Source organism: Rhododendron vialii, chromosome 2a (assembly GCF_030253575.1).
Source record: "Rhododendron vialii isolate Sample 1 chromosome 2a, ASM3025357v1".
Classification (NCBI taxonomy): domain Eukaryota; kingdom Viridiplantae; phylum Streptophyta; class Magnoliopsida; order Ericales; family Ericaceae; genus Rhododendron; species Rhododendron vialii.
Genome location: NC_080558.1, coordinates 15441669 through 15451722, shown reverse-complemented (window position 1 = coordinate 15451722; position 10054 = coordinate 15441669). Strand labels below are relative to the sequence as shown.

At 36.9% G+C, this 10054-nt stretch overlaps 1 long non-coding RNA gene across 12 annotated transcripts; it reads left to right on the top strand.

The window, feature by feature from the left end:
* The first annotated feature begins 2445 nt into the window (after positions 1 to 2445).
* On the top strand, positions 2446 to 8328 carry LOC131310602 (uncharacterized). 12 transcript variants are annotated; one of them, XR_009195274.1, is made up of 8 exons: positions 2588 to 2865; positions 3970 to 4022; positions 4105 to 5079; positions 5737 to 6488; positions 7000 to 7050; positions 7430 to 7524; positions 7719 to 7865; positions 7943 to 8328. It is a non-coding gene; the product is annotated as an uncharacterized LOC131310602 (long non-coding RNA). The 12 variants fall into 12 exon arrangements; XR_009195275.1 differs by adding an exon at positions 7147 to 7236 and having other exon boundaries at positions 2596 to 2865; positions 4105 to 6488; XR_009195272.1 differs by having other exon boundaries at positions 5737 to 7050.
* The last annotated feature ends 1726 nt before the right edge of the window (positions 8329 to 10054 follow it).

The window sequence follows — 10054 nt, the reverse complement described above, 5'->3', positions numbered from 1 at the left end:
TAGTTGCATCCAAGTATAGAAAAATAAGAACCTTAGCAATACAATGCCTAACATAATAGTTTTCGTAAGCTAACATAAACCAAGAATTCTTGTTATAAACATAAGAGTTTCCTTAAGTTTACATAGCCAAGAATTCTCGCTCTATTGACTGTAACCTTTCCAAATAGCTAGTGAGATAAATAGAAAGAACATGATATTTATCGAATAAGTCGAATATGTGATAGATACCACGGTATTTACTGTTCATTCAGAGTGGTAGTTTGCGGCTCCGGTATGGAATAGCCAACATTGGTAAACATGAACGGGTATATATCTTCCTTTTGCCGATCAAAAAAAAAATTGAGAGAGAAATGCTCTTTGTAAATATTTTGGTCAATTTGGATTCAATTATTACGTATTTTATAATATAGATGCCCAAATCATGGAATCAATTATGGAATTTCTTTGGCCAATAAAATTTGACCTTTGTAAATATTTTGGTCAATTTGGATTCAATTATTACGTATTTTATAATATAGATGCTCAAATCATGGAATCAATCATGAAATTTCTTTGGCCAATAAAATTTAACCTTAAACTTATTTAGGAAGTCATATATATAGGATATAAAATTAATACTGAATCAGGTTTCGAAAAGGGGAACAAAATTAAATCAATCAAAATCAATTAAAAAAGGAAGAAGTATGTTTAGAAAACGTGTAAATCTTAAAAGGAAATCCTCCTTAATGTTAGCAAAATTTTTACATTATTGTAGGTTTATATATTAGGAAATATTCACTCAATCCAACGACTACAAAGTTAATAGAAAGAATAATCGAACGGTTGTAAAAGCTGCTATGTTTGTATGTATAGACATTTTGAGGAAAACCCGCTCTATTTTATAATATAGATTGACGAACATAAATATGTAATCTTAACCCAGACTGAGGGACCGTGCTGCGCAGCGTGCTATGTGGGGCGAATTGCCACCGCTCCGGTCTCGGTTTGATGATCGAAAACGTTCACTTCGTAGAGCTCGTCGAGTAGAACAAGTGTACCAAAAATCAGCTCATTCAGATATCATAAGGTGCCTCATCCGAACATTATTATCTTGAAATTATTAAGTGTACCAAAAAATAGTGGATTTTAATCTAGTGTTTCGGATCCATTCGTTTCAAGATAATAATGTTCGGATGAGGCACATAATGATATCCAATCAAGCTGATTTTTGGTATACTTGTTCTACTCAACAAGCTCTACGAAGTGAACATTTTCGATCATCAAACCGAGACCGGAGCGACGGCGATTCGCCCCGCACAGCACGCTGCGCAGCACGGTCCCTCCGCCCTCTTAACCCTGGCAAGTTTCTTTGAAGTTTTTTTATTTTTTATTTGGTAATGCAAGGTGTCCTGGGCCAACTTGCGTGCACGGAGCATCTCAGAATAATCTCTTCAGCTCATTCCATAGCCGTTTCACTCGATTACGCTTACGCATGTGGATGAGATGGTCCCAAGAGTTGTTGACAATGAAAATCAAACCTAAAACCTTAGGATGAAGCAAACATCTAAGTCTCAAGCCAAGATCACTTGGCCAACCCCTTGGGATTAGTTTCTTTCAAGTTACTTCAAAGAATCTTTTACTGTGCATTAAGGCCTAAATGGGAGTTTTTCCGTTGATTGTTAAGTTATGGAGTACAAGATGTAGTCCATAATCCATAATCGTTAAGTTGTTTCTTTTAAATTATAAGTTGTAGAAATTGTATTGAGTTAGAAGAAGAAAACATGTTGGATGTTTTAGTTTAGTAGAAACAACTTGACTTTTGACAAAAAAAAATTAGTTTAGTATGAATAACTTCACAAAAGCCAATAAATTGGAGTGCACAAAATTAGTGGAAATGAGGCCAAATTGTCCCTAGTTGACTCCACACTACCAGAACCCTGCCCAACGCCTAGAGCTCAACCTCCGAGAAAGGAATCAAGCGCTATGAATAACATCATGTCATTACAATCGATCTCACTACACAATTGAAACTCCTGATCACATGACTGAAGGCTTATTTTCGACTACTCAATTAGATATATAGTCCACGTGATGCTCATATTTGGTTGACAGAAATTTACCCAAAGCCCTAAATGTTTGTTAATTCTCTATAGTTACCATCTCCCTTTCTCTTTCTTTTCTTCTTTTTATTTTTATGAAGCATAAACTTTTGGAGTTCACCCTAAAAATGTAAAATATCTTAAATAGACAGATGCACGCATTTCATTTTATATTACGGAGTATTTGGCAGTCACCTTCGTGTACACACACACAAACATATATACACACTTACCCAAAAATAAAGATATATATATATATATATATATATGTAACTTAATCCTTGGCAAATTTCTTTCAAGTTACTCCCAAGGATTTTTAATTCTGCACTGATTGTCCTTAATTTATCGAAAGCTTTAAAACTAAGAGCAACCCAATTTCACTGCTTGTCAAAATTTCAATTTGGGACATATTTACCCCTTTTGAGCCACTGGCTTTGAGGGGAGGGTAATTTCGTCTTTTCGGCCAGGGTAAAATCGTGAATCAAATCAGGCCACGTATCCCCTGTCCTTTTCTTCTTCGTCTGGTTCAGAGGAAGAGAGAGAGAGAGCCAGGGAGGAGAGTTTTTGTGCCGAGCAACACAGCCCTCGTCGGTGCTCCTCCGATTCGGGCGGTTTTCCGGGCGGCGGGTCTGGAAACGGAACCCAGCAGTCTCGCCGTCTTCATCTCCGCTTCCCCCTTTGCTACAGTTGCTCTCTAGGCGTTACGAGCTACTGTAACTCTCGCTTACTCTCCCTATACGTCTCCAAAACTAATGCGTTGCCGTTGTCTTCGTTTTCTCCGGCGAAGGTAAGCCCAGTTATCACCTCCGGCAAAGATCGTCGTCGTCAAAAATCGTGGTCGTAGTTGGGTGGGTTCTTCATCTGGGTGGGTTTCGATTGGTTGATTGTTGGGTTTAGTAGTCGTTTGTGGGAGTGGGTTTCGATTTCTAGGGACTATTACCAAATCAGCTAACTCCGATCTTTAGAAAAACCCCTATTTATTTTGATCGTCATAGGTTTAATTTTTCCCAGCTAACTGAACTTAGTGATAGATGACTTCACCATACATACATTTACCATTATGGGTCAAATGTCCAGATAGGCTAGACCAGGGCAAATGCTGATCCTGGAAACTTTAAGGTAGCTTTTCTGCATGGTTAAATTAGTATAGCTGGAGTATGTTCTGAGGGATGAGCCTAATGAACGTACAGGTAGCTACGAATATACAGGTACCCACAATAGCATGTTAGATTATGTAGTTTCTTCATTTTCATTGAAATTTGATGACTGCTGACTGCTGTGTTTGTGAGTTTCTTACACTGACCTCTTCCAAGGTCGTCGGCAAAGCGAATAAAGATTTAAGAACACTTCGTGGTGAAAATAGTCAAGGTAGTGGGGAAAAAAGATTCATGCCAACTTGTTGCTGCAGTTCCAAAAAAAACAGAAAAAAGAAAGAAACTTGTTGCAGCTCAAGTTTGGGAAGTTTGTACCCATCATGTGTAAAATTAGTTTGAGAACCCAGTCTTAGACCAAATGCTGTTGCCTGTTCATAATCTGGTGGACTCACTGACCTTTCAAAGCCATTTCTTAGTATCTCACGAAACTAAATACGAATTGGAACGAGTGAATCTTTGTTTTCATGAAATAAATAAATAGGGTTGTATGGTTAATGCTAATCAAGTTGACTGGCAGTTTGTAGCTTCAGGCATCTACACTATGATAAACTGTTTTTAATGGATAGATGGAAGTCTTCGAAGTTATTTTTAGTCTGATTGTGAGTTATTCCAAACTTGCTTTTTCTGTTCTATCCCAGAGATTCCTGTGCATCATAGTTCATACTATCAAGCTGCAAATCCGATGATATATTTATGTTCTGCTTAATGATTGATTGGATTATCTTGACAACTTGCAGAATATGAAGCGAATTACTGATCAAGGGGACACAATAGCTTTCAAATCAGAAGAGTAAGTTTAGGAAATCAATCTGCTTTCCCTACTTCTGTGCACATGTTTTACTGTCTGAAGATATCTTATTAATGCTATGCAGGTGAACAAAATATACCCCAGGATACCTAAAAAATTGCAAATGAGGAGCATCATTCTCTTTCCATTGCTGAAATGGAAGGTACATTGATCACTCAGAAGGTACCTCAAATCCAAACTTTTCACACGTATGTGTGAGTGATGTGGTCGGGGTGTGCCCGATTGATGTGCCCGTAACATTATTGTTTTTTAAGTAGAAAACTTCTCGTAGTTGTTTGATAAAACATCTAAGGGAGATGTTTGGCAAAATCAATTGTAGTTGCGTATGCACAAAGCATGTCATGGAATGAGGCTTTGGTGTCCCATGTAGATTTCAGGAGATTGTCTATTGAGTTTAATGAGTTTAGTTTTGACCGTTTGTGTGTGAAGAATTGTAAATTATTTCTTATAAATTGATGATTAGTTTAGATTCTTGGAAAGAGAACTTATTATGTTGTGAATTTTGGGGGGATCACGCATGCTAGCACGCAAAAATCTCGTGCATGTGATGTTTGATGAACATTTGCTAAGTCGCCTTTGCCCTTCTGTTTTATCAAAACATCAAGGGAACAAAAACCCCACCTCTCTTTATCTTCAGAAACTGCAACCCTTGAAGCAGAAAGTGAACAAAGCCCAACATCACTTGATGCCTTATTACTCGAACTAATGATGCCTTATTACTCGAACTAAACATCTGCTGAGACTTTTTACAGTGAGCAATAGCACCCTCAATGGAGCCTTCCTCAAGCTCTGAGCTTGAACTGGCACTCCTCTTGAGCAACTGCAAATCATACAGGGCATTCAAATTGATCGAAAATGACGATGACAGAGAAGAAGCACCGGACGAGGAAGAAGAAGACAAAGAATATTGGTTACGAATTTGAGATATCTCTAAGCAAGAATATTGTTTGTTTACAACTCATCCCTTTTCATTAAGCCATGCTGAGTTCATCCTTTCGAGGCTCTATCGGTGTTTGGTCCTCTTCGCATCTCCAGCCAGGTTATTCCACACAATTTTCTTTATCTTTTTTGTTTTTTGGTTTAAAATTTTCATATTTATGGGAAAGTGTTATGGTAGAATCTTTGAAATGGATTACTGAGAAAAATCAACATTTGGTAGATTGAATTCTGACTCCCCCAACTATCAAACAACAAATGTGACCTGGGTAAAACTATAATGAATATATGGGATAATCTTCTGATGAATTGGTAATTCCATTCTGAATGTGTACTAATGGAAATGCCCCTTGCATGCCTAAAATGCAACATGCATGTTGAAATTTCATAATTCTATTGTTTTTATTTAGAGGTCTGAATGTCATATTGGGGCTTTCAAATTACAAAAACACTCTGACTATGGCGCTTCCAGAGTCCTATCATCTAGGTTAATAATTATTAAATAAGATCCGACTTCGCACAATGAGCGTGTGGCTTAATTTGATTAGTTTGTCATCATCGTCTAAATATTTTGGGTTGTTTGGTTAGAAACCTTTTTGAAGGATGGGTGATGCTAATCTTTCTGATTACAATTGGCAAAGGGCTTCGTTGCTAGGCTAATCGGTCGGTATCTTAGCTTGGTAGGTATATGGGAGGTGTACGGAATTGAAACAAAGCATTGAATAGGGCCTTTTTTTTTTTGTTCCTGTGATTTTTGAAGTTTTAGGCAGAGCTGACGAAAAAGGAGTCTGATTTCATCGAGTTGCTTGAGGGCAACCTCCAAAAGTTCGAAAGGATTTTTCGTAGAGAAAGTGGAAGCGTACACCATCGTCACCGTCATGCTGCATTAAGTTTTGGGCTTTGGTACTGGTACCCATGGTATTGTTTATCTTTATTGCTATAGGAACTATAGAAATTCTAATGCTTTTCTTTGAAACAGAAGTTGGGTCGTCGAAAATCACATTCTCATCAACCACATATAACTTGTTGTTTAAGTCCGTCTCAGAAGGCACATAATTACCAATTTGTCCACATGTATGGTAGTTTGATCATGCATTGTTGTTTCCACATCTGATATGGCAGTAGTTTTCTTCTTTGCTTTAACTTTGTAATTTCTTTGTTCCACATCTGACAATATAATTGTTGAATTAGTCCATAAAAAGAAAAAAAAGTTCGACCACATAGTCATTGAGACTACAGGTAGTGACTATTTGCTAGATACATTGGACTTCTCCAGTTGGCGTTGTGCCATATGTGCTATTTATCAACTTTGCAGGATTGGCAAATCCGACACCTATCATTCAGACTTTTTATGTAGAGGATCAGATTTTTAATGATGTTAAGCTACATGGCGTAGTCACTTTGGTTGATGCTAGACATGGTAATATTCACCTGGATGATGTTAAGCCGAAAGGAGTGGTCAATGAAGCAGCAGAGCAAATTGCATATGCTGACTGTATCGCAGTCAATGAGGTACACAATGTTTGTGCCTCTTAAATAAAAAGGTTAAACTTTAGAATTCATGACTGACTTAGTCTATGTAAACTGTGTTCTGATTTTATTTAACTCAGTGTCGTTTCTGTCAGTGCTTCGTCGAAGCTGAAACATTAGGACCTCCGAAGACCAGTCTAGGGACCTTTGAAGACTGGTCCATGCATAGCTTAATTTTTAGTTTGAATTTGGAGCCCATGGCTCACCTCATCGATTCATTTCTGCTCCTAAAACCAACATTCTACCAAGTTCAGTTTAGTATTCTTCTGCTTGGTGGTACCTAAACTATCATAGGAAGAAATTTGAGGTTTCGATAAGTTCAAGCTACTGAATGTATTTTGTGTTGTCTATGCTGTTGTAGTATCTTGGTATCGCTGTATATGCGAAGTTATCTGTGTTAGATAGTGTATCGTAGTTGAATAAATCTTTGAGTTTCTGATTTATGTTTGCTGGTTTAAAACATGGTTACTTTGGTCTTCCTTGTTGCTGCTAGACCGATCTTGTTGGCGAGCCACAAGTTGCTTCTTTGATTCAGCGAATAAAGGTATATCAACGTCTTGCTTATTTTTCATATCCGTAGATTTTTATACGCTTTGTTAATTTTGCTTCCTAACTTTGATGTGAAACTGGCTGAACACAGCATAAATGGTCTGGGTAATTTGAAATGATCCCAGTTTGGAAAAGTTGATTTGGATTATGTTCTTGGGATTGGAGTCTTTGATTTGGAAAGGTTATACGACTTCCGATATTTGTCTCAATTTGTTGATTTAGGTTCATAAGCCTTTGTCTTATTGCATTGGTGCAAATTAATGTCCTGTGTTATTTAGATGCTGCAAAGCTTTTTAATTCCAGCTCATTACGCCATCTTTGCTCTTGGTTTACTTTTCAAGCTTATATTTCTATGTTTTGATGCACACTTGCAGATTTAAAAGTGCTATCAACGCTAAAGATTCAAAGGAAGATCATAGAAATATAAACTCCTTCGATACTCTGACATCCTTTGCAATAATTTCCTTTGGTATGCTCTTGTACCTGCAATCATTTCTTTTTACTTGTTTCCGTACTTGGTAGACAATTAGAAAAGCTAAAAAGTTAGAAGTGCGTAATTATTTCTAAATGAAAATTGGAATATCCACTACACAATAAAACTACTCATTTAAGAATTTTACATCATCTGTGTCATAGAAGTCCAATTTATTTACCATGGTGTAGGCAAGATCTGGCAGTAACAACCAAGTACGGTGATTTGCATCAGAAGCCACTCTGTGAACGGTTCATGCTACTCAAAAAGATGATGACATGCCTCCAATTGAAGTCATTCTTCCACCTGATGCTGAACTTAAGCTTGCTTGGCTAGAGGTATTCAAGGCTTTGACCTCCAATGTTCTCGTCACAGAATTCTGAAATAATTGATCAGATATGATTGTTCATTTCAGATTACGAAGCTGCAGGATGACAACAAGGCATTAGATCGTCACCAAGTCAAAAGAAGCTGCTTTGCTTGAAGCAGAGAGGACGGTTCAGGTTGCCTTACCAAAGGCTCCCTTGCTGGATGATCTGCAGAATAAGAACCAAGAGTTGATGAAGCAGATGGACATTTGTCAGGTAAAGCCGTCCATCTCTTGCAAAGATGCAATATACCTGGTAGATGTATCATACAATTTACTTGTTTTGGATTCCTCATTGTTTTGTGTAAGATCTCATCATAGACTAACCATTCCGCTAAATGTGTATACTTACATGAAAAAAGGCTTCACTTTTAAACTTAATTTGATGATAACAAGCTAGATCGGAATGGAATGTCAATTTACACTTATTTCAAGTTCCCTAGGCTTCTGTTGTAGTTCCCATCAAGTCTTATGACTTCTTCATATGAATTTTGTAAGATGGTTTACCAGCGAAGTTCAACCCGAATCAATTTATCATGCAATGGTAGCTTAAAGCTCTTACCTTCACGGATTATTTTCTGATATGTATGTCTAATACAATTCATATTGCTGTGAATAGATGTTAGAATTAAGTGCACGAACAAAGTTCTCATAAGGAACTTTTTGGGGGTCTTATTTTTACAAAGTTACTCTAAATTGCTTTTTGGAGTAAGTTATAGTTTGTTGAAGCTGGGTTGCATTCGGTAGTGATAAGGACTGGAAGCTGGGAATGGATTGCATGATTTGCAGCCATCTCTACTATTCTAGCTCCGTTGCTTCCCAAAACTATGGACAAATCTTTTGGTTTCTATCATTTGCTTTTGAACTCTAGCACTCTCTTGTGTGTAATTAACTTAACTATGGCTTAAAAGTATTGTAAATATATCCATACTGCTTGTAAAACATATTCTACTATTACAATACCAATGCTCGAAACAAAAGAATACGAGGCATGAGACACCTTGTCCCAATACTAGGCATGCGACACCTCGTGCTAGCATGAGCCGGTCACCTAGTTAATTAATAAAGCAAGTTGGTTCAGACTTTACATTCAGATGTTGCGACACATCAACGAATGCAATAGGCTGATTTAATTGCACGATAGGCTCTATGAGATTCTAATTAGATAACATAGGTAACAAAACAACAAATAAAATCAGAAAAATTAACAAAAACTCCACACTACCAGAACCCATCCCAACGCCGAGAGCTCCAGCTCCAGGAAGGAATCAAACTTTAACAATAACATTGTGTGACTATAATTGACTTTACCTCACAATTGTCTTGAGACCGATTGTCTAGTATTTCTTTGGATACATAGTCCATTTGATGGTTATTAGATTGTTAACTACCAACTCATCTAAAAATTTAAATTGTTACAAAGAGAGGCAACTATTAGGGAGAGGGACAACTTTATTCTTTATATTATCAAGCCAGACTCCCATCCATAAGCGGGCTAAACACGTGTAAATTTTAATCGTTAGGTAGGCGGTAGACGGTAAGTTTTGAACCCAAGATCTATTGCCTGCTTTGATAACATATTATATTAGATTATTAACCAACAACTCATCTAAAAGCTTAAGTTGTTAGAGGGAGTGGAAACTTTATTATTCGAGAGAGAAAGGGATATGTTAATATGAGAAATTAATAAAACATTTAGGGCAATTTTTGTCAACCAAATGTGAGCATTGTTGAAAATCTTTCTTTCTTTCTTTCTTTCTTCATTTTTTTTTTTTTTTTTTTTTTTTAATGTTTTCATAAAGCAGAAACATTAGCAAGTCACCCTAAAAATGTAAAATCCCTAAATAGACCGATGCAAGCATTTAATGTTATTTTATTTTTTGTAGTCACCGTTGTACATGTATTATCTTAATTCTTGGCAAGTTTGCCTGAGGTTCCTTCAAAGAATATTTAACTCTACACTGATTGTCCCTAATTAATAAAGCGAGTAGGTTCACACTTCACATTCACACTACCAAACCCTGCCCAATGCCTAGAGCTCAACCTCCTGGAAGGAATCAAACGCTTTGAATAACATCGTGTGATTACAATCGAACTCACTACACAATTGAAACTCCTTGCACATGACTGAAGACTTATTTTCGACTAGTACTCATTTAG